The 23,892-nt window shown below is 46.3% G+C and overlaps 1 long non-coding RNA gene and 1 pseudogene across 1 annotated transcript; one reads left to right on the top strand and one right to left on the bottom strand.

Moving 5' to 3' along the window:
• Window positions 1–959: 959 nt before the first annotated feature.
• LOC125525137 lies at window positions 960–5,424 on the bottom strand (annotated as a pseudogene).
• Window positions 1,766–3,570, top strand: LOC125525138. The gene is made up of 3 exons (XR_007291162.1): window positions 1,766–1,976; window positions 2,314–2,704; window positions 3,316–3,570. It is a non-coding gene; the product is annotated as an uncharacterized LOC125525138 (long non-coding RNA).
• Window positions 5,425–23,892: the final 18,468 nt, after the last annotated feature.

The raw sequence follows: 23,892 nt of genomic DNA, 5'->3' as shown, positions 1-23,892 counted from the left end.
CAAAGGGTATCTCCCGACTAGCCTTTTTTTGTTTCAACCCTCCTTTCGGTTAGTGCACAATTAGATGTACTACCTCGCTCCAGAATTAGCTGTCACTAAAATGAGTGATTCTACAACCGTCGCTGAAATGAGTGAATCTACAAAATGTGTCTAGATACACTCATTTCAATGACAGCTAACTCTAGATGGATGGAATAGTATTAATCCTATGACGGTCTTGGAGTTCACCATTTGGTTAGAGCAAAAAGTAGATCTATCTAGTGGTATGTCATATCAAATGATGCATCACGGGAACCATTTATCAATCCGCATACGCTACAAAGAGAAGAAAAGACAATAAAATAAACACATTGCTCTGTGAATCGACTGGTTTTGCTAACCTTAATATTTAGTCAAGTCCTAAATAATGAACATGCCATATACTTTATCTGTCACGGATTGATAATGAAAATGCAACCTTCAGATTGACAACAGAGAAGTAATGTACACTGATGTGAGTGTCAGGCATAGTTTTTCCCGGCTGCGGCAACGCACGGTTTTCCTTCTAGTATGTGGCTATGTGCTCTGTTTTGGATGCCATCCAAAAGTATGAAAGGCTTGTTAAGAGATCTCATGGACAAAGATATAACAAAAGGGTTACGAATGGATTGGTAATATTAGTTCAAATAAAGTAAATCAGCCTGTCATAGCGAGACACATTAGATGTATGCATGCATATTCGACACCGACTGTTTCTACTCTTGAGTGGAGTTTCCGAGCATGAACTTTGTGAACTATGAAGCTTTATCCAAAAAAGGAATCTTTGTGAAGAGGAGCTCATACTCTTTTCATGAAAGTTCCATAAGAACTGATGGTTGATGTTTCAAAATTTCCGTACAAAATCATGCACGTATAAATCATATAATTCTGCAAAATTCTAACTTCAAATGAGTGAGAATTAAGATATTCTAGCTCCAAAACTACGACTGCATTTCCCCTAGTAGCAGACTGCTTGTGTCGAAGCGCTGGAACTGCCAGTCCGCCGTGCGGTTGCTGTCGAAGTCAGTGAAGTTGTCGCCCACGCCCATGGCCATGGGGTACCCGTACCCGCCAGATGGTGGTGTGTTGACGTAGTCCCTGCCGGTGACGACCTGAGCAGAGTAATCGGGTGGAAGAGTACCGTCGGCAAGGTCAGGGTAGACCCAAGTGGCATGGCTGCATCGCACAACTCGTCGGTGGCCCACATGGTCAGATCAGTCCAGTCGTAGTCAGCATTGCCAAAGCCAGGCGCGAGCATCTCGCCGCCGCTGGAGTAGTTGTAGTCAGCATTGGGGAAGCCCGGCGCGAGCATCTTGTCGCCGCCGGCCGAGTAGTTGTAGTCAGCATTTGCGAGGCCTAGCGTGAGCATATCGTCAACACCGGCCGAGTAGTTGTAGTCAGCATTGACGAAGTCCGGCGCGAGCATCTCGTCGACGCCGGCCGAGCAGTTGTTGTCAGCATTGGTGAAGCCTGGTGAGAGCATCTCGTCGCCGCCGCCCGAGTAGTTACCGCCGACGCATTGGAAGCCGCCGCACCCTTGCTGCGTCTGGACGGGATCGTCGGGCCTGGACAACCGAGCGAGCTTTTAGGCTCGGCTCGAAACTCGTTCCAGCTCGCCCGTTACAGCTCGGCCCGGTAGGATAATTAGGCGAGCCGAGCTATGAAAAATAGGCCCGATTCTCGAACGAGCCGAGCCGAGTTTCGCCCGGTCCAGCTCGGCGACTCGTTGAGGCCCAGCCCAAATTCGCGTTAGGTCACAGCAGAGAGAGGACGCACGCGCCGCGGTTTCCTCATCCTTCTCCCTTTCTCTGCCCGGCGCCGCCACCCCTCTCCTCGCCGCGCCGCAAGCTGGACTCATCGGGCTTGGCATCTATGGCGACGGCCGACGCCGCCTTTCCTCACCACAGCGGACACAGACGGACGCGTCTCCCTGGTTTCTCACCGAACGACAGGAGCAGGTAAGCGATCTCATCTCTCCTTCCCATCCTTGGTCCTAGCTCCCTGCACTGGCGCGCACACACACACGAATTTGATGGATGGATGCTTGTGGTTTCGGCTGGAGGGCGCGGCTAGCTAGGAAACGCGATGGATGGATGCTAGACGAGTTTGATGGATGGATGCTTGTGTTTGTTGGCTGGAGAGTGCAGCTAACTAGGATTTTTGCTATGCTGCACGAATTTGATTGATGGATGGATGAATTTGTTTGTGCTTGATTGTGTGTACTGATTAGTGATTATTATCTATGTAATTTTTTGTTGATGATTGACCATTTGTTCTTCGCTGATGTATGCACAGCCCCACTGTCGCAAGAATGGACAAGGAAAAGGGGGAACGAGAGGAGGAGGAGAAGGAGAAGGAGAGGAGCTTGGTGTCCATTATGAAGACTAAGCCGCTTGTCCCAGGAAGCAGAAGGGGAAGGGCAAGGGCTGTGTCACTGCCGAGGAAGCGGGCCAAGGATTACGGCAATGTCCCGCTCGCCGAGTTGTTATTAAGGGTAAAAAAATCTCTGCCGTCTTGACGTCTCGCTGACCCTGCCGACTCCAAGAGCCGCACCAACCCCACCGTCCGCCGCTGGATGGCGGATCTCAAGATCGCCGCCTACCAAGCCGACCATGTCCTCGAAAACTTCCGCTATGAGGAGGCGCTCCGGCGCCGTGCCGACGACCATATCCGCGGCCCCTCCTCCGTGAGTCCTCGTCTCTATTTTCAGTTTAATTTGGAAATGGATTTTCTGTTTAATTTGGAAGTGGAAGCCCCTTAATCTATGGAAATCGAAGGTTTTTAATTTTACTGAAATTAAAGATGGTCCTGTGTGGCTCTGTTGTTTTCATTCTGTTTATAAGTGACTACAGTTCCTGGCTACATAAGCGTCAGTCTGTCAAGCGTCAAGTGTCAAGTGTCAAATTTCAGAGGACACTTGAAATCTAAGCATCAAAGAGGTTCAGTCAGTCTGTCCAGTGTGAACTAACACTTGAGATATTTGTCGAACACGTTCTGTAGTAGAAACGGAATCCTACATCTTCACCGGTATGGTTGTGCCAAATATGTGTGTCAAACTCCTGTGTTTGCTGTTTTTACTATCCAAAGGTCAAATATATGTGTGTGCAAGCTCATGTATGTGTTGTTTTTGGAATTCAAAAGTCAAATATAAGTTTGTACAAGATCATTTATATGCTGTTTTTGGTATCCAAAAGTTAAATATATGTTTGTACAAGCTCATGTATATGCTGTTTTTGCTATCAAAAAGTCAAATATATGCGTGTCCAAGTTCATGTGTGTGCTGTTTTTGTGTGCTAGGCAATGGAGCATGATAAGCAGGCAGAAAAGGATTATGAAGAGGAGGAAGAGAATGAGGAGGACAAGGATGAGCAAGGTACTCTGTTTGACGAGGAGGAAGATTCTCATTTTGATGTCAAAGCGCTAAGTGTTAGGCTATGCAAAATTGCATTGTTTGGCTGTCAACGTTCAATATTTTTGCTGTATAAAGTTCAAAGGAGGAGCTATCCAAAATTCAAAAGCAATGATGCCCAATTCTCTCGGTCATATTTGTTCCATCTCTACACTTTTCATAGAAGAAAGCTTATTTTTTTCATCACTATGACCATTTTTTAAACCATAGACTGCTAGATGTTGCGTTTTTAGCTATATAAAGTGCTTCTTTTCCAAATTATGGGTTTAAATGCTGTAGAAGATGGAAACTGGTCTTTGAAAACAGGTTCTGTTATCTCCCAGCTGTTATGGCACCAGCTGGCTCACGAGCCGGCTCGGTCTGAGCCGAGCCATAGCAAAAACGAGCCGAGCCGTCTAAAGTAGGCTCGTTGGCTGAGCGAGCCGAGCCGAGCCGAGCCGCTCTGGAGCGAGCCAAAGCCAAGCTCGGCTCGGCTCGGCTCGTGTCCAGCCCATCGTCCCATGAGAATTGCGAGAGTTGGCCCTCGTTGTTCCCAGCGTGGAACGGCACCATCTGCAGCTGCTGGAAGCCGGGGGCGTCCATGTCCACGGGGTTGCCGCCACCGTGCCCCAGCTGCTGCGGCATGAAGGCGTCGTCGGAAGAATCCTCGAGCGAGCCGTGGCCGCCGTCGGCAGGTATGCCCAGCGCCTCCATCCTGTCTCCCGTGGCCCGCAGCGCCGCGTCGATGGTCTCGAGCAGCCCCCGCGCCTCCTCCAGCGTCATGCTGGTGAGCGCGGCGTCCCAGTCCGCGAGCGCGCCGGGGCAGCCGTGCCGCGCCCGGGCGAGCTTGGCCTTCTCCTTGCCCAGCTCCGTCTCCATGTAGCTCCGCTGCGTGTGCCGCGCGCGGGCCTCCGCCGGGACGGCGCGCCGGTACCTCTCGAGCACTCCCTCCTCCGACTCCCACACGAGCGGCGGAGCCCCGGCGCCGGCAGAGCAGACGAGCGCGACCGGGACCGCGCAGAGCGTGGCGAGCTCCGACGCCTTCTTCTGCAGCCCCTTGGTCCTCCTGGCGTGGGTCTCGGCGCGCGCCCGCGCCTTCTCGATGAGCCTCATGGGGACCTTGCGGCGGGCCATCGTGGCTGCAGACCTGCGGTGCGCGTGCTTTGCTTCTTCCTCTGCTCCTCCGATCGGACCCGCTTGGCTTGGCTTGGCTGGCTGGATGGAGCTCTCCGGCGAAGCGGCCGGTATATATAGATAGAGTACGCGACGCAGGCTTCTGTGCGCCGGAGGCGGAGGCGGAGGCGGATTCGTCCGTCTCTCCCGAACGCGGCGGGCGCATGAGTGCTGCCTAGTGCCTAGGCAGTAGGCATTAGGCTTATTAAGCTCCCTAATCTTGCATCAGTCTGGCTAAGCGCCAAACAAATGATGCTGTAGGCTGCTGGCTGCGGTTTAAAACAGTACTTGAGGCCGTGATTAGCCAGAAATTCAGGTGATTATAATCGTACTCCGGAGGTGGGAAACCGTTTCGATCCCGGTAGAGGCTTCGGTGAATCCGGTTTCTACTTGGCGCAGTTAATGGGCATCATTGAGGAGGATCACCGATCCCAGCACGGTCTGCACAGGCGCTGGTGTGGTGCGTCTGTGCGCGTCCTCCGGAGGCATACCGTGTGGTAGATGCCGATGGTAGATGCCGGCGGCACGCCCGGAGCACTGCGCCGGCCGGCCGCACGCCGCAGGAACTAATCAGAGTGTGGGTTTCAGATGAACATTTTGCTGATGCAGAGTTCAGTGAACCTGCTGAACAACCTGCACCGCTGAACCAGCACCAATCAAAAGCCAGGATAAATATTCGACTGAGACTCGCACTGATCAAGCCCTTCGTAAAGAAATATAAGAGTGTTTAGACCATTAAAGTAGTGATATAAATGCTCTTATATTTCTCTACAGTGGGAGTACTAGTAAATGCAAATGGTTAACATTGCACAAAGTTTGTAACTCAGGATAAAACAGAGCTTAGATATGTCTTACAAGTCCAAAAGGATGACAGCACTACCAGAGCAAACAAAAGATATTTCTGAGGTTGAAAAGTTGAGCCCAACTCAACCAGCCCAGAGCCAGATTTGGTAAGAAATAAAATAAGCAAATTTACTCTACGTTGAGGATGCAAATGCTACACGGAAGCTGGAGAATCACAGAGAGTGTTTTGATCTGTAAGTTTTTAGTCCCCACACCAGCCGTTCACCTTTGTCATCGTGCCTCATGTATTGCCCATGATCCACTCATCTCACTTGAGAAATCCGCGTGAAATCGGCATTGCCATAGCTGAGAAAGACCCAAGATGAACCGATGAAGCAAACCGCAAGACTTCTGTTTTTCAAGAAGGGCAATCTACGCAGAGAAGTGGCAGCTGCACGCAGTGCATCTACGGCGTGCAGTGCGTTGCGATTCGTAGCAGCCAAACGGGAAATACCTTTTGGCTCTCGCATGTATATACACCCTATATGGTGATTTTTCTAAAAATAATAAAACAAAAAGTCAAAATAGTTCAAAAATATTTTTAGATTAAACTTGACTTACTTGCGCACTAGTATAGCAAATTTCACACACAAAAAACCAACGTTGACTTCACAGCGAAAAAGATAAAATGTATTTGCTATTATAGGTCACTATTCATGCTATTTTGACCGAAAATTTGTTTTTTTTTGAAAAGAAGTCAAAGGGGAATTTTCTTTTTGTGCCACTTTTCTCACTGGTACAATGAAAGGTAAAGTTTATTTCAAAAATACTTTTAGAATTTTTTGACTTTTTGTTGAATTGCTAAATTTTTTTTCCATATAGGGTACATATGTACCCAGGAACCAACGTTCCCCTCCGCAGCCAAACGTGCTACTTGAAGTATTGAGGAACGTTGGGATCTATATGCTGCGTATTAATGTATTAGAATGACCACGCACTGACAGGCGACTGACACAAGGAATCGCAGCAGTCCAGAAACAAGGACGATGTACGACTGTTGCACGGGTACTGGATTTTACCATGACTCGGATCGATTACTCTCACACGTCGCAGGAGAGTACTAATCAGTTGCATCGTCTGTTTTCCCACTACACATAACCAAATTAGCATGGCGTACTACGTTTTTACCTCATTTTAGCTAGGCAACTAAACTGAAGCATGAGCGCCCATGCTGCACACTTCGTCCACGTCCCCCTGCGCGGTCACACCCACCGTTTCCATCGTACACCCCCGAGGACACATCCTCTGCGTGCGTGCATGGCAAGGCCCCACCGCCGCCAATGTTGACCATCAGGCCATGGCACACTGTAGTAAAAACAAAGCAAGGCTCGCAAAGTCAAAAGGAGACGCGCCTGCACGCCTGTCCTTTGCGTCAGTTCTGTACCCGCTCTGCAACCTGCATGCGCCTGCAAACCGCGTGGACACTGTATTCACAAGTATGGACCGATGTATGTCATCCTTTTGCATTTCAAGAGTTTAATGCGCAGATCATTTCGCCTGGACGTGCGGTTGGATAGCTGCGTTCAACTGCCGCTGCATCCAAGACGTCCGCTCCCAATCTACGCATAACAACTGAGCAAAAAGTGTATGAGACGATGTTTTATGTTGGGATGCACCATCACTTACATATGCCTCCACTCCAAATAGTGTGTTGCTAGGAGCCAAGCATGTTCTTCTTTCTCGAGAAATTGCTGATGACTAATTTATTTTCTATTTCATAATAAGTGATGAGTTCTATGAGATATTCGAGCAAACCAAACAAATAATAAGGGATACTACCCGCAAAAAAAAGTAAGGGATACTGAAAAATTGCAGCTGTATAAGAGATCACTTATGTTTTTTTTCTTTTCAAGAGTACGTTAGGCTTACCATAACTTTATAAAAAGTAGAATTATAAGTACAAGAATACTGCCACGAGCATAGCACAAACCCCACACTCAGGTAAGACCAAATATAAACATCATCGGCGAAACAAAACTACAAAGCAAAAACGCATGCCCTAACCGAGATCAACACTGCATCTCGACCAACGCCAGGCACCTCCAAAGACCACTAGCTCCCACTGAATTTCATTTGTCAACGAACCATCCACCCTGAATGCTTAAGAGGAGATCGCAAGTGAATGACAGGACTTGATCCGCTCCAAGGAAGACACTGCCTTGGACATATGGCGACGGCCGTACATAGCGCCGCCGAGGATCAAACCAGGACCACGATGAACACCGTAGGAAAGCAACGAGAAACCAACCCGTGTCTCCAATTACGATGCTCTCAACAGAGGAGCGACGTCGAGGACGTCGTCATAGTGTCGATCCTACACCGAATTGAGGCTTTCACCGAAGACAACAACCAACTCCACACTAGCGAGGGAGATGTCGATCACACCTCGACACACCTCCAAGGAGGGGAATGGCACCCACGGGTGCCATCGTCGCCGTCCCGGCAAAATCTGTGCAAGATTTCCATCCGATCATCGCACATCTCTACACCTCGAATGAATTGGGCAGCAACATCCAAGTAGCCTCGCATCGTCGCCACCGCAACACCTCACCGTTGTAGCTGAAAAGCCAAGGAGCACCGACAGACCGCACGACAGAGAGAAGCATGGTCAAACAAACACCTTCCACCTGGCCGAGGGACAGCAGCCACCCAACACCTCTGGCAAGAGCCCGGACAGCCCGTGAAGGCTATCACCCGCTCCAAGAGACAGCCTTGCGACGACCCAGCACCTAGACATGCACAACTCCCACGCCAGCACCACCGGGAGAGCACCGCCGCTCGCCACACAGCCCAGAGGTAGCCCGACGCTTGCTGCTCACCGGGAACTCCATCCTAGCCGAGTCATCACAACGCCGCCACCAGTCTGGTCGGTAGAACGCGCCGCAACCTCCAGACACGCCGTCGCGCCAGTCCGCCTCATCGCACCGCTGCGAGTCCCCGCCAAGACCATTGATCCTCTGTGCCTCCCGACGTGCACCGTGTCATGGACGGCCACCACCACACCGAGCCACCACCGCAGCCGCCTGCACAACCATAGTGCCCAACAGCCATGGAGATCGCTCATGTGAAGGTGGAAGAGATCGCTGGACCGATGCTCCATCCAGATCGACAGGTTGTTCCTATAGGCAGAATGGTCACGCCTCATAAACATCAAGAAATGGTTGTGCCTTTTTAATCAGAACTGTGACTTTTGGGGATAGCGCAATGCCTCAGTGCTATGTGAACTTTTGTAGATAATTTATTCCGATTATATACACCTTTTGCCTACAAGTTCCTTCAGTTGACTAGTTGGGCTAGTACATGCAGTGATTTGTTCTTTTCTGTAAATTCATTTAAGTCAGCCTTCCAAGACAGGTAAGAGAGAAAGAGAGTGCATTTTCTACTCACTACACCTGAGTTGTCCAAAATTTTGAAAAAAAAAATCAAACAACGTCCAAAAAATCTGGAATTTTGCGACATCAAACTCCATCAAATGTTTGAGGTTATTGCAAAATTTCATCTGAAAATAACATCCAAGGAGCTCCCGCCAAAAAACAAAATTGATGCTCAAATAGTGCACAAAACTTTGAGCAGCGATTTTTTCTGTGTGAGAGCTGAAGCGATGTCATTTTTGGATAAAAATTTGCAAGAACCTCAAACATTTGTTACCTTTTGTTGTCGCAAAATTTCAGATTTTTTGGAAGTACACCCAAGAGTAGCCACTACTTTCTGAGAGTGGATTTTCTACTCTCGGGTGTAGTACACCCGGGTTGTCCAAAAATTGAAAAAACGTTATGAAACAACTGATATGTTTCCAACGTATCTATAATTTTTGATTGTTGCTATTATATTATCTGTTTTGGATGTTTTATATGCATTTATATGCTATTTTACATGATTTTTGGGACTAACCTATTAACCTAGAGCCCAGTGCCAGTTTCTGGTTTTTCCTTATTTTTGAGTATTACGGAAAAGGAATATCAAACGGAGTCCAACCGAGCTAAAAATTTACGATGATTTTTATGGACCAGAAGAAGCCCCCGAAGCAAAGGAGTTGGGCCAGAAGAACCATGAGGCCTCCACAAGGGTGGAGGGCGCGCCCTCTGTCCTTGTGGGCTTCTCGTGGATCCCCCTGACGTGAAACCAACGCCAAAAATTCCTATAAATACAGAAACCCACGAAAAGAAACCTAGATCGGGAGTTCCGTCGCCACAAGCCTCTGTAGCCACCAAAAAACCAATCGGGGCCCTGTTCCAGCACCCTGCCGGAGGGGAAAATCATCACCGGTGGCCATCTTCATCATCCCGGCGGTCTCCATGACAAGGAGGGAGTAGTTCACCCTCGGGGCTGACAGTATGTACCAGTAGCTATGTGTTTGATCTCTCTCTCTCTCGTGTTCTTGATTTGACACGATCTTGATGTACCGCGAGCTTTGCTATTCTAGTTGAATCTTATGTTGTTTCTCCCCCTCTACCTTCTTGTAATGGATTGAGTTTTTCCTTTGAAGTTATCTTATCTGATTGAGTCTTTAAGGATTTGAGGACACTTGATGTATGTCTTGCATGTGCTTATTTGTGGTGACAATGGGATATTCACGTGATACACTTGATGTATGTTTTGGTGATCAACTTATGGGTTCTGTGACCTTGTGAACTTATGCATAGGGGTTGGCACATGTTTTCATCTTGACTCTCAGGTAGAAACTTTGGGGCACTCTTTGAAGTTCTTTGTGTTGGTTTGAATAGATGAATCTGAGATTATGTGATGCATATCGTATAATCAAACCCGTGGATACTTGTGGTGACATTGGAGTATCTAGGTGACATTAGGGTTTTGGTTGATGTGTATCTTAAGGTGTTATTTTAGTACGAACTATAGGTCTGTTTGTGACACTTACAGGAATAGCCCAATAGATCGATCAGAAAGAATAACTTTGAGGTGGTTTCGTACCCTACAATAATGGAGTGACTCTTTGTTGCACGTTGAGGGATTGTTATTGTTGGGGAACGTAGTAATTTCAAAAAAATTCCTAAGCACACGCAAGATCATGGTGATGCATAGCAACGAGAGGGGAGAGTGGTGTCCACGTACCCTCGTAGACCGAAAGCGGAAGCGTTATAACAACGCGGTTGATGTAGTCGTACGTCTTCATGATCCGACCGATCAAGTACCGAACGCACGGCACCTCCGAGTTCAGCACACGTTCAGCCCGATGACGTCCCTCGAACTCCGATCCAGCCGAGTGTTGAGGGAGAGTTTCGTCAGCACGATGGCGTGGTGACGATGTTGATGTTCTACCGACACAGGGCTTCGCCTAAGCACCGCTACAGTATTATCGAGGTGGAATATGGTGGAGGGGGGCACCGCACACGGCTAAGAGATCCAAGGGATCAATTGTTGTCTATGGGGTGCCCCCTGCCCCCGTATATAAAGGAGGGGAGGAGGAGAGGGCCGGCCAAGGGGAGAGCGCCGCCCAAGGGGGGCAATCCTACTCCAAGTAGGATTCCCCCTTCTTTCCTAGTACAAGTAGGAGAGGGGAAGGAAGGGAAGGAGAAGGAGAAGGAAGGAGAGGGAGGAAAAGGAGGAAAGGGGGGCTGGCCCCCTAGTCCAATTTGGTTTGGGCTAGGGGGGCCGCGCGCCCTGCCTCCTCTCTTCCACCACTTGGCCCATGAGGCCCATTGCTTCTTTCTCGTATTCCCGTAACTCCCCGGTACCCCCAAAAATACCCGAATCACTCGGAACCTTTCCGATGTCTGAATATAGTCGTCCAATATATCGATCTTTATGTCTCGACCATTTTGAGACTCCTCGTCATGTCCCCGATCTCATCCGGGACTCCGAACTCCTTTGGTACATCAAAACTCATAAACTCATAATATAACTGTCATCGAAACTTTAAGCGTGCGGACCCTACGGGTTCGAGAACTATGTAGACATGACCGAGACACGTCTCCGGTCAATAAACATTAGTGGAACCTGGATGCTCATATTGGCTCCCACATATTCTACGAAGATCTTTATCGGTCAGACCGCATAACAACATACGTTGTTCCCTTTGTCATCGGTATGTTACTTGCCCGAGATTTGATCGTCGGTATCTCAATACCTAGTTCAATCTCGTTACCAGCAAGTCTCTTTACTCGTTCCGTAATACATCATCCCGCAACTAACTTATTAGTTGCAATGCTTGCAAGGCTTAAGTGATGTGCATTACCGAGAGGGCCCAGAGATACCTCTCCGACAATCGGAGTGACAAATCCTAATCTCGAAATACGCCAACCCAACAAGTACCTTTGGAGATACCTGTAGAGCACCTTTATAATCACCCAGTTATGTTGTGACGTTTGGTAGCACACAAAGTGTTCCTCCGGTAAACAGGAGTTGCATAATCTCATAGTCATAGGAACATGTATAAGTCATGAAGAAAGCAATAGCAACATACTAAACGATCGGGTGCTAAGCTAATGGAATGGGTCATGTCAATCACATCATTATCCTAATGATGTGATCCTGTTAATCAAATGACAACTCATGTCCATGGTTAGGAAACATAATCATCTTTGATCAACGAGCTAGTCAAGTAGAGGCATACTAGTGACACTCTGTTTGTCTATGTACTCACACATGTATTGTGTTTTCGGTTAATACAATTCTAGCATGAATAATAAACATTTATCATGAAATAAGGAAATAAATAATAACTTTATTATTGCCTCTAGGGCATATTTCCTTCAGTTATATGATCTAATTATGTTATCATTGTTGAGAGAACTTGCACTAGGGAAAGTATGAACCCTAGGCCTTATTTTCAAGCATTGCAATACCATTTTCGCTCACTTTTACCGCTTGTTACCTTGTTGTTTTTGTATTTTCAGATTACAAAAACCTATATTTACCATCCATATTGACTTGTATCACCATATCTTCGGCGAACTAGTTTACCTATACAATTTAACATTGTATTGGGTGTGTTGGAGACACAAGAGACTCTTTGTTATTTGGTTGCAGGGTTGTTTGAGAGAGACCATCTTCATCCTACGTCTCCCACAGATTGATAAACCTTAGGTCATCCACTTGAGGGAAATTTGCTACTGTCCTACAAAACTCTGCGCTTGGAGGTCCAACACGAGTCTATAAGAAGGTTGCGTAGTAGACATCAACAACTTCCAAAAATTCTGAAATTTTGCGACATGAAACTAATGCAGACCTCTACTGTCCATGCATTGCTGGCAAGTGCAAACTCTAGCTAATAAGGATTTAAAGCAATGCTTGAGAATTGAAACCGGACTTCAACTCGTTTTGCTGATAGTAGTTCCTGGTTTATATAGAGAAGATGTTCAAGGCTAGCCTCAACTCAGTCCATGACTTGAAGTGAACAGATTTAAGAAATGTTGAAATTTCTTGCCCTAGTGAACATTTTGAAATTAGATAATTTTGTGCGAGAAATGAATTGAACCTTGTATACATAGTTATTATAAATGTGTTGCCATTCCCAAAACTTTATCAGTAAATAAACCCAAAACATATTGTGAAAAATAGCATGATAATCAAATATTGCTCTCCTCATAGTAGAATAAATAATAATCAAATATTAAGTATTTGTGTTAAAGTTCAAAAATTGTATGTGGAACTTGGACAGAGGTGTCGCCTTAATGGAAGACAACTTGGCAAACATGGATGGGAAGAGTGTAAAAGCTTTTCTTTTGGTGTCAATGATGAAATAATACATCACTTATTCCCGTGTTGTCTACTTGCCACCTGCCTCTAGCGCATTGCCATATAGCATATAATTTGCCCGACCTATGGGTACAATGACTATGTTCTGAACTGGTTGGTGGCAATTCACTTAGGCTAACAACTCAAATCTGTATTGGGGGTATGAGTTTGAGCTATCTACAATAGTCAGAAATGATTGTGTTTTTAACATAACTAAAGTTTCAAAATATTTATCGTTTGTCTTCAGGCTACCATTTGGACCCATACATGGTATTATCTACAACGTGTGGAGAGCCGCCGGGAGTCTAGGGCCTCCAGGTGCAGCCAATTGGAAATGATGGCGCAGACTATTTTCAACTGATATGGATGTGGGTCCATAATATGATTAGTGAAGCATAAGGGTGTTGTCTAATCTAATTACGATTTTTGTTATGCTACCATTTGCACTCTTGTATGACATGTTTAGATGACGAAAAAATGAAGTACCAAATAGTTGTGTGCATCAAACAATGTAGAGGCCATTTTTTCCCCTTTTCGGAAAAATGTAACCCTGTGATTATTTTTAAACCCTAATCGCAATTCTGGTGGGTTTTTTTTTCCAGCTTACTCCTACATTAAAGATGAAAATCCTTCTAGGAAGCTCAAACTACAAGTGTTCTGATCTTTCAAGCTTTTAGTCGCTATGGACACACTGACCTTTGTGACCATGCCTCATGGGTTGTCCGTGGTCCACTCATATCACTTGGGAAATCTACTTGAAACCGGCGTTCCCATGAGGGAGACACACACGAATTTAATGAAGCGAACCACAAACATAAACAAATTGTATTTCTCATCTATGAAGTGTATGTTCTTTTCTCAAGAACGGCAATGTACACATGAGAAGTAGGCAAGAACTGTATGAGACGATTTTTTGTTGAGATACACCTTCACTTAAACTCCTACATGTCTATAAATAGTGTGTGGCTAGGAGTCGTGGGAGCATGTTTTTCCTTGTCGAAATATAGCTCAGGATGAATGAAAATATTTTTTTGTACGCATGGCGTTTCATGAGATATTTGAGTAAACCAAACAAATAGTCATCCACCTTCCCCTTCAACGATTCCATCTTCGCCTCCTCCTCCTTTCCAACCACTTTCATCGCCTTCTACACTATACATCTTTCAGGTCCAACACTATCTCTCGCAAGTCGAGGTATTTAGTTTGGATCCATGGTTATGTGGATACAATTGTAGCAGGTCACCTCTTATTGAGAAAGTTGAGGTATCAGATGCTATCGATGGAAAGTCAAGTGCCCTTAGGGGATCCACTTGTGGAAAAGTAAGACCGGTGTATCCACGTCAACTAATACAATTATTTGATGCAAGCAATGGACTCTGTGTTGATGCACTCGTGGGAAGGCCGTACTGGGAAGGTGTTATTGTTGATCATGCTGAAGGCTCTATGGAGAGGAAGGTTTTTTTTCCTTGATGAAGGTCATCAAAGCATTATGCAGTCAATCAAGTACACGTACTAAGAACTAGGATGGACTTACTAGAAAATGGAAACCGCCCGGAATCTAGTTGTTTCTCTAGATGCTTTTGTCACATGAAGAGAAACGTAGTTTACGTGTATCAGTCAGGCAGATATGGTATGACTTGAGGTCAAATCCTTCCTTGATGAAAAAGTCAAAATGTGGATGTGTGGAACACAATCTTTTTGGAGAGATCAGTTGCAACCCTTATTCTTGAATTATAGTCTGTGTGTGATAGACCTCCCCAAGATGGAAACCAAATACCAAACTCTTGTAGATCTGCAGAAACTTCATCATCTACAACCTTTCAAAATAAAAACGGGATAATCTATAGAATCCACATCAGCTGCTATCTCGTGGACCATGTCAAAATTCAGCCCATGCTATCATGATAATGACATGATAGGTGATCATGCCAAACGAGAGTATGCAAAGTACCATATTAAATCATTAGTGTTGACCTTTGTAGATGATAGAAAGTATTGTGTCTCACCTAATGGGAAGCGGTTCGCATCGGTTAAGCATGTGAGGCTTACGTGGCGCAGAAGGAGAGAAACAATTGTCCCAGGTTTTTCATATAAATAATTTTTTCTTTACATAATGTGACTCAAAATAATGAAGATTACAACCCAACTGGCACAGATCATACCTTAAGGGAGAACAAACCCCATAATAAGTTGAGTATGGATGCCTCAACTTCTTGGGTACCAGTGCAGCTAGATGCAAAACTTTCCCCACACACAGTGTCACTTACTGCAGTATAGGAGTGGCGGCAGGGGCACATTAGTGGCTCGTTCTGGTGGCGACAGTGATCGTTCGGTGGTTCAAAGACCTTGATGCAATTTTATTGTGTTTGAATGGTTTTGTGCTTCCAATGAATTTTATAACAGATCTGAGTCCTTTCCACACAAAAAAAGACGTCATATAACAGAAGCATGCCTGGTACTCCTCCATAATATACTAGCACGTGAATAAGTTCTTTATATAATCCTAATTAAAGATTTAGGTACTCCTCTAATTAATATGACTTAGACTATTGTGTTCACTAACGAATGCATTTTGCATCAAGTTTTACTTGGTCTTTTTGCATCGTAGATGTAAGATTTCTGCATTTTACCATGATCGCTCACCTGTTTTCATATGATTTCACCAGGATTCCCAGAATCGGTAGACTTGTATTGTTCATTTGAAAACACCCATTTTTGGTCAAAAATATATTTATTGGACCTCACAAAACCATCCATACAAAAAGACAAACACGTGAGAAAAAACAAGTTGCATTTGGCCTCCCAGAAGAGAAGATGGTGGGTGGTATGTGCGCACCTACTCGTACCAATAGTCATACCACTCGTTGTCGCCTTCTCCTGGTTAACTATTTCCACCCTAGGCAATCGGATCTTAGTTACGACAAACAAAGAGACTCCGTCGTACGAAACAGTACCAGTAACCTCGCATCCGAAAGGGATCCGCTCGGCAAAGGGGTGTCCATCTCGCCACTGCTTCGATCATGGAGGACACGACATCGAGTTTGATCCTCTCCATCACTATCAATGCCATCGTCGTCGACTCTCCCATCCATCTTGTTGTAATACCAAAACTATTGTGTATTCATATGCATATCACTTTAATCATTCATTTGCTATTCATATGAACACCTCGATGGTGTATTGTACAGTCATGACTGAGTAGTTTCCTTAGTTCTCGGAGATATGAAGGAACCCTAGTATTTATATGAACTAGATGCAATAAGATATTTGATGTACGTGATAAGGTTTGTAGTAACGTTCTACATGATATTTGTGTGAACATCGGATGTGTAATATTTTTTCCCTTCGTGGACATTAAGAATATTATTACCATTCCAAAAGAGGAGTTAGAGGTATTGTGGTGACAGAAGCTACCTCTCTCCTTAGAGGATCATTGGTAAGGGAATAACGAAGACTCATATGATTTACGCCACATTCATGAAGAGACCTTAATCATTATTGTACTATGGAGGCAGCTATGGATGGGTAATGGTAGTTGTGCGTGATAGAAGACTAAGGCATTAATATATCTCTTATTATTGGATTTTCCCTCACATCAAAGATATTACAAAGATTCGATGTCTACACCTACGACTATCTTAAATATTGGTGATGAATCCGGAAACCCTGAGAATGCCTTTAGCCATATTGCAGTTTCATAAATTCAGTTACTCTCTTGTTCTTTGTTATAATTCTTGTGCACTTAGTTCTTGCTGTCAAACACACTTGCAATCTCTCAACCATCACATCACTTTTGCTTGAAATCTAAGGGCATACCAACGGTTTGCCTCAAGTCGGACACATTAAACATCCGCGCACGCGTCCGCGGACCCCTATACGGAAGTCGGGCATCCCATCCTATGCATTAAATGTTCATCTCTATTTTTTTCGTATGTTCCCAGCACTCAAAATAATTATAGAAATAACATAATCCATCAATAAATAGTATGCAAATATTATAGTACAACAATAGTTCAAATATAAATATTACGTCCGAAATAAACCTAGAGCAAAGTATTTTTCATACACAGACTGTGCCCCTTGAGCTTCATCCAACAATGCATCAACATGAATGGTCTGCCCTCCGTTATTTGATACAACATGGCAGCGCGTGCGGGCTATACAAGCCCGTGATCATCAAATTGGAACATTGAGTGAATCAATAAATTGACCAATATATAGATCAACAAAAAGAAAAACTTATGATCTCCATGATTTTTTATCTCGGTGGCCACCCTCTTTCCTCGTACAGTCGCACTACAATACTTCATGACAGAGTTTGGGATGGTCTACCGTCAAAATGGGCTAGCAACTCCACATTTCATTCATGGATCGCGTGCAAGTTGTAGGGCTCGAAGTGTTTTTGCTCATGAAACCAAGAATGCATATTTTGCCAAATTACCGCGCCCTCTTGCTTCAGGCCTACAAAGTCCGCATTTCTGGCCAACCAGGATCGCACAACAACTCATCCTCCATTATCGAGTATGCCCATTCTGCTTGACTCAAAGTAAACATCGATAACATCAAAGAAAATCTCATTAGCATTTGGCCGAACATTTGTCGGGCGTGGTGTCCGCCATGGACCACGTCGGCAGGAGTATACCTAGTTGCGGACAGATCCAATGCGGATGGTGGCGTAGTCCAAGGCGGACATCCAGCAAGTCCTCAGGGTGGCAGATGTCCGACGCCTGGGCGGTGACTGAAGTGGTAGAGCGGCAACGTCAAACTTGAAAGGTGTGGATATAGAGCAAGGGGGGCGACGGAGTGGGGGAAGTGGTTTTGGAGAAGGGTTTGGGTGGGTTGGGGGTGTCGGAAGCCTACCTGGTGCATGTCCGGACTCTCACAAACCTCCCACTAATTTGTGGCCGGTTTGTGGGAATTCGGACACCCGGACGTGTCCGCGGACGTTTGTGCACGGCGTTGGATGACAGAAAATGTCCGGACATCGTGGTCCAGATGTTTAGGGACGCTTTGGAGTATGCCGTTGGAGATGCCCTTAGAGAACTTGCAGGCACTTTGCGATCAATCTCTATAGAGGCAAGTGACCATTTTCTCAGCTCTTTGTAGGATCAATATTCTTACTTCGAAAGCAGCTACAACAAGCCCTGTACACTTACAAGACATCATTCACCTTTTTTTGATAAAGAGCGATTTTATTATCTCAAAATGTAGCATCAAGTGGATACAAATCATTATGAGTAACACCCGGCCTCTGCATAACTAAGATGCACATAACCAAAACCAAAAGTCTGACAAAAAAATTACGAAATACAAACCGACAAATCGGCAACAGTAGAGTCCTATAGACCGACACTATGCCTATGTCGAAGAAGGTGGTGGACCAATCCGTAGGTTATGCTGCCACCCATGTCACGAAAAAATCTCCGTAGCCACCTGCTCCAATCGCGTACACACTACCTTGAACAGTGGTTGGTACTCCGGTCGTTGTAGCATAGACTATGTACGTAGCGAGTGTGTGTTCCCGCTCTTCAAAAGACCTTGGTTGGGGACTCTTCATCACACCGATAAGCTTCTCGCCTTCAGTTACTGCAGCCCTTGTGCGTTCCCGCTCTTCAAAAGACCCAGTTAGAACTTCCTTCTCGTTGCGATCTTTCACAAGAGAGAGCTGCACCAACAACTGGTATACGGAGCTTCGGTTCGGCAGATCACCGGAGACCATGGCGCTCGTCCCACACGGCAGCGGCGCGGGTGGATCGGCGACGATGGCGATGGCGATGCTGACCGCGGACAACTACACGGTCTGGGCCATCAAGGCGCAGGCGATCCTCGACGTCCTCACCGTGTGGGAGGCGGTGGCGCCGGGCGACGCGGCGGTGAACGCGCGGAAGGACAAGATGGCGCGCGTGTTGCTTCTCGGGGTGTTGCCGGAGGATGTGCTGCTGCAAGTGTCGACGAAGCTCACCGCCAGGGAGGTATGGGACTCCCTGAAGGTGAGGTTCGTCGGTGCCGATCGGGTCCACGCGGCGAGGCTGGCGACGCTGCGCGGCGAATTTGACCGCCTGAAGATGGCGGACGGCGAGGAGCTCGACATGTACGGCGGGAGGCTCGCGGTGATGGCGGCGAGGTATGCCAACCTTGGGGAGACGCTGGGCGACGTGGCACTCGTCAAGAAGCTATTGGATATGGTGCCGGATCAGCTCTTCCCCATCGTCGCCGGCATCGAGCAGTTCCGTGACGTGACGACGATGGCGTTCGACGAAGCGCTCGGGCGGCTGCGCGCGTTCGACGAGCGAGTTCAGCGTCGATGGCAGGACAACGGCGAGCGGGCGGACGGACAACTCCTGTTCACGGCGGCGCAGTGGCGGGCGCGGGAGCGGCAGCATGGCGGAGCACGGGACGACGACGACGGGCGCAGCATGGCGTCGGGGAGCGGCGGCAACAGACGCAGACGCTGTTACAAGTGCGGGGAGCACGGACACTTCTGGCGCGAGTGCCCGCATCTGCGGAAAGGACCGGCGGCGAAGCAGGCTCTCTTGGCCGGCGCCAACATCAACGACGACGGACTTCTCTAGGCCGTGGCTTAAGGGGTGTGTGTTGGAATAAGCCATGATGTGTGTGGTCGGGCTCGTCGGACGTGACGGATTCGCGCAGGACGCACTGGTGCAACCGGACTCGTCGGGCGCGTCAATGGGCGCCGAGCGTGCGGGACACAGCGGCGGCGTGGCGTATATGTGTGTATGGCTGGTGTGTGGCCGCGTCAGGTTTCGTAGGTGTGCGTGCGTGTGTGTGCTCGTGATGTGCGTGGCGTGGTGGTCAGCGGCGTGGGTTAGCTAGATGGCCACCTCGTGCGCGCAACGCACGTTCGTCTGCATGGCCGGGGCGGAATGCTTGCATGCAGCGGAGTTAGCTATGCATTCATGTGTATGTGCGCAACGGAAACGTGGGCGCTGTGCTGCTGTGGACTACAAAGCCGCAGTGTGTGTTTGTACGAGAGTTTGGTGCTCGGGGAACAGTAACGAAACTGCTCTGCGTACGACCGTTCTCTCATCCGACGGGTACGACCAGAGAGCAAATCACCTCTAAATGCTATGGCCCACAAACTGAATTATCTACAATTGTCTCTGATCGTACAGTGTTGGACAGGCACTCTATCGTACGTATAGCAAGGTTCGAACAGTAACGAGGTTGTGCGTGCAACCGGGTAAAACTCCAGTGTATTGTGCTCCTCCTTCTTCTACCTCTAGTCTTGAGAGAAAGAGCGCTGCACCAATAATCTTTCCCAGTGGACCAAGTCCAGTTAGGTTCAACCTTTGGAGGAGCAACTGTCAATATAGATGGTCCGCCACGACACCCGTACCAGCTCAAAGCACTGAAATCCACACCACCAGGTTTCTTCTTCTTCAACATAGCTGCAGTTGAGAGAGCTAAAAGCAGCGTTAAAAGAGACCCTGACCACCTGATCATGACATATCGTCCTTTTAACATTAGTGATATATGTTTCATATTACTTCTAACAACCAAAATGTGCCATATTACAGCAGTCAGAAACAAAATATTCCCTCCGTTCCAAACTACTTATCTTATATTTGTCTAGATACAAATATATCAAACACTAAAAGGTGTCTACATCCGTTCATATCTAGACAAAGCTAAAACAAGTAATTCGGAACGGAGGGAGTGGACAGGATAAGACAGTCCAACTTGCGATGTTTGCTAATGCAACTTTAGGGAAGGGAACACTGGATCTATGTAATCATGATAAATGGGTTCTTTAGCCTATAGCCCTCCCTAAGTGGTCAACCTATGGACTTCTTCGGTGGCCCAAATGAGGGCTTGAGCCTCCGACCCTCTGTTGAGCCCACTGTCTGAAGGATATGTTGGTGAGGTAATGCAAGGGCTGTTGATACAACTACTTCACCGATCTTCCAAGTCCCAGCCATGATGTGGATGCGATCAGGGAACCGTAGTGATCAGGAATTGGGATGTGCTTCATGTACTCTTGATACATTTCATCCCTCCTAAATAATGCACATGCATATAGTAAGAGTACAAATATGCAACTCTATGCAGAAAAATAATAATCATGTACATAAGTTATTCCAACGTAGACCTCTATTGTCCATGGCTGGTATGTGCAAACACTAGCTCAGGAATCTTTTTGCTGACACTAGTTCCTGGTTTATTCCATTGATATATAGAGAAGGTGCAGCACTGAGGGTCGAGGCTAGCACTAAACTCAGTATACAACTTAAAGCGAACAGGTTTAAGAAATACTGAGGTTTCTTGCCCGGGATACCATTACAAAATTAAATACTTTTTGCGAGAAATAAATTGAATCTTGAGAAGCTCTAACTACAAGTGTGCTGATCTTTCGAGTTTTTAGTCACTCTGCCACACTGGCCTTTGTGACCATTCCTCATGGGTTGTCCATGGTCCGCTCATCTCACTTGAGAAATCCACCTGAAACCAGTGTTCCCATAGCTTGGGCAGACCCACAAGAATCGGATGAAACAGACCACAAGCAGAAACAAATTGTGCTTCTCGCTTGTGAAGATTATATTCCTTCTCTAGAACGGCAATGTACGCATGAGAACTGGGCAAGAAGTGTATGAGACGATTTTGTGTTGGGATGCACCTTCACTTGTATATGTCTATAAATAGTGTGTGGCTAGGAGCCGTGATAGCATGTTTCTCCTTATCAAAAGATAACTTAGGATGAATGAAAATGTTTTTTTGTCTGTACGACATTTGATGAGATATTTGAGTAAACCAAACAAATAGGTATCGACCTCCACCTTCCTCGATTCCGCATCCGCTACCTCCACCCTCCCAACCACCAACTCCAATGTCGCCTCTATCCAGCTCTTGAATCCTAGGTTATCCTTCGTTGTTCACGTCGCGCGCAATGTAATGCGGGGCCACGATGTGGAGGCATGAGATGTCCCTATCGCCACGGTAGGGAAGAAAAAGCTTCTTCCTGTTGACCAAGTCGAGGTCTTTTGTTTGCATCCAGTGCTATGTGGATCATGGCATCAGGATGTTCTCATTAGTATTTTCGACTCGAAAAGTAAGACCGGTGCATCCACATCAACCGATGCGGTTATCTGATGCGAGTTATGGACTCTGTTGATGCACTCTAGGAATGACTCTACTGGGAAGGTGGTATTACATTGATGATCAAGCTGAAGGCTCCATGGAGAGGAAGGACTTTTTTACTAATAGGTGATGAATGCATTATGGCAGTCAATCAACCACGCCATACTCACGACTGGGATGAAGTTACTGGAAAATGGAAACCACGTGGAATCTGGTTGTTTCTCCAGGTGTTTTCTTCACATGAAGAGAAACATTGCTTACCTCTATCAGGCAGGCAGAAATAGTATGACTTTGAGATCAAATCCTCCTTGATGACAGAAGTTAATATATGGGACATTTTCTTTTGGGGGGAGCGATCACTTGCAACCCTGATTTCTGAATTATGGTATATGTGTGAAATCAAATAGTAGACTTGTAGATAGCAGAAACGTCAAAAACAGTTTTTCAAAATAAGAACATCGAGCCTAGCACGACCCACTTAGCCCTGAACAAGTATTGTGTCTCGCCTGATGGGAAGCGGTTTGCATCTGTCCATCTCTAGCCCATCCACAGTAACATAATTTACCGTTTTATTCCCCATCCTTTAATTGCTCATTTTGTAGGAATTAAACTTTCGTACATAGAGCCCAACGCCTAAAATTTAATCATCAGTTTTTTGTTTTTTCCCATTCAGCCAAACGTTTTTCATACAAACTTCATTTGAACATTTATGTTTGCAACATATTAATTCAAAACTTAAAAATTCAAGTACACACAGTTGAGATACATATCAAATTTAACGTTTCCTTCTCAATTGAAACCAATGGTCGTGTTCCACCACAACTCTTGCAATAGTGTTGAAGAGATCCTAATGCATCCGGAATCATCGCCAAAAATAGTGAAGGGAATATACTGCGTTGGGTGCAAAGCAATTGCTGGTTCATAATACTGGCATATCCATTTATAGGATTTCTCGTGGGGCGCAATACACATGAATATTATATTGGGAGCACACAGGACGAATGATTTACCAAGGTTCATGACCTCATGGTGGAGGTAAATACCCTACGTCATGCATGTCAAATTATATTGATTGATATTTCGTATGAGAGATTTTGACATAAATTGGATGTCGACTTGGGAGGCCCCTACCTCCCCTATACAGGTCAATGAGGGGCAGGATATGCTCTATGTCATTTGACCGGATATGCAACTTGTTGGCCGGATATGCTCTATGTGTTGGTCATTGGCCATATGCACCTTCATGACAATGTCTGTTTATTAGTCTTCCCATGCATGCAACTTGCCTTTGAAAGTGAAAAACAAGATTTTCGTCCTCATGCATTATTGGTTGAATTTGAATATGCAACCCATGTGGCAAAATTGCATTGCCAATTCTATCAAGACTGTTGACATTGGCAATGAGGAAGAAGCGGGTGATCCAATTGACCCAACAAAAGAGCCGTGCAAGAAGGCTAGAAGAGGGATCTGGAGAAACAAGTGGGAGGATAAAAAAGTTTAAGCGAGAAGGGGCAGCGGTCAAGATGGCGGAGAGATTCGAGGACTTCCGGGCGAAGAAGGAGGAGGCATGTGGCAAGCACTATGACGTGAAGGAGGAAAAGAAGGCAGGGAGGTTTAACATCTTGATGGCTGCGGCCGAGAAGAATATCAAGCTCGAAGAGAAGAAGGTGAGCTCGCAG

The sequence above is a fragment of the Triticum urartu genome, chromosome 7, assembly GCF_003073215.2.
Source record: "Triticum urartu cultivar G1812 chromosome 7, Tu2.1, whole genome shotgun sequence".
NCBI lineage: Eukaryota > Viridiplantae > Streptophyta > Magnoliopsida > Poales > Poaceae > Triticum > Triticum urartu.
This window is presented reverse-complemented; position numbering and strand designations above follow the sequence as displayed.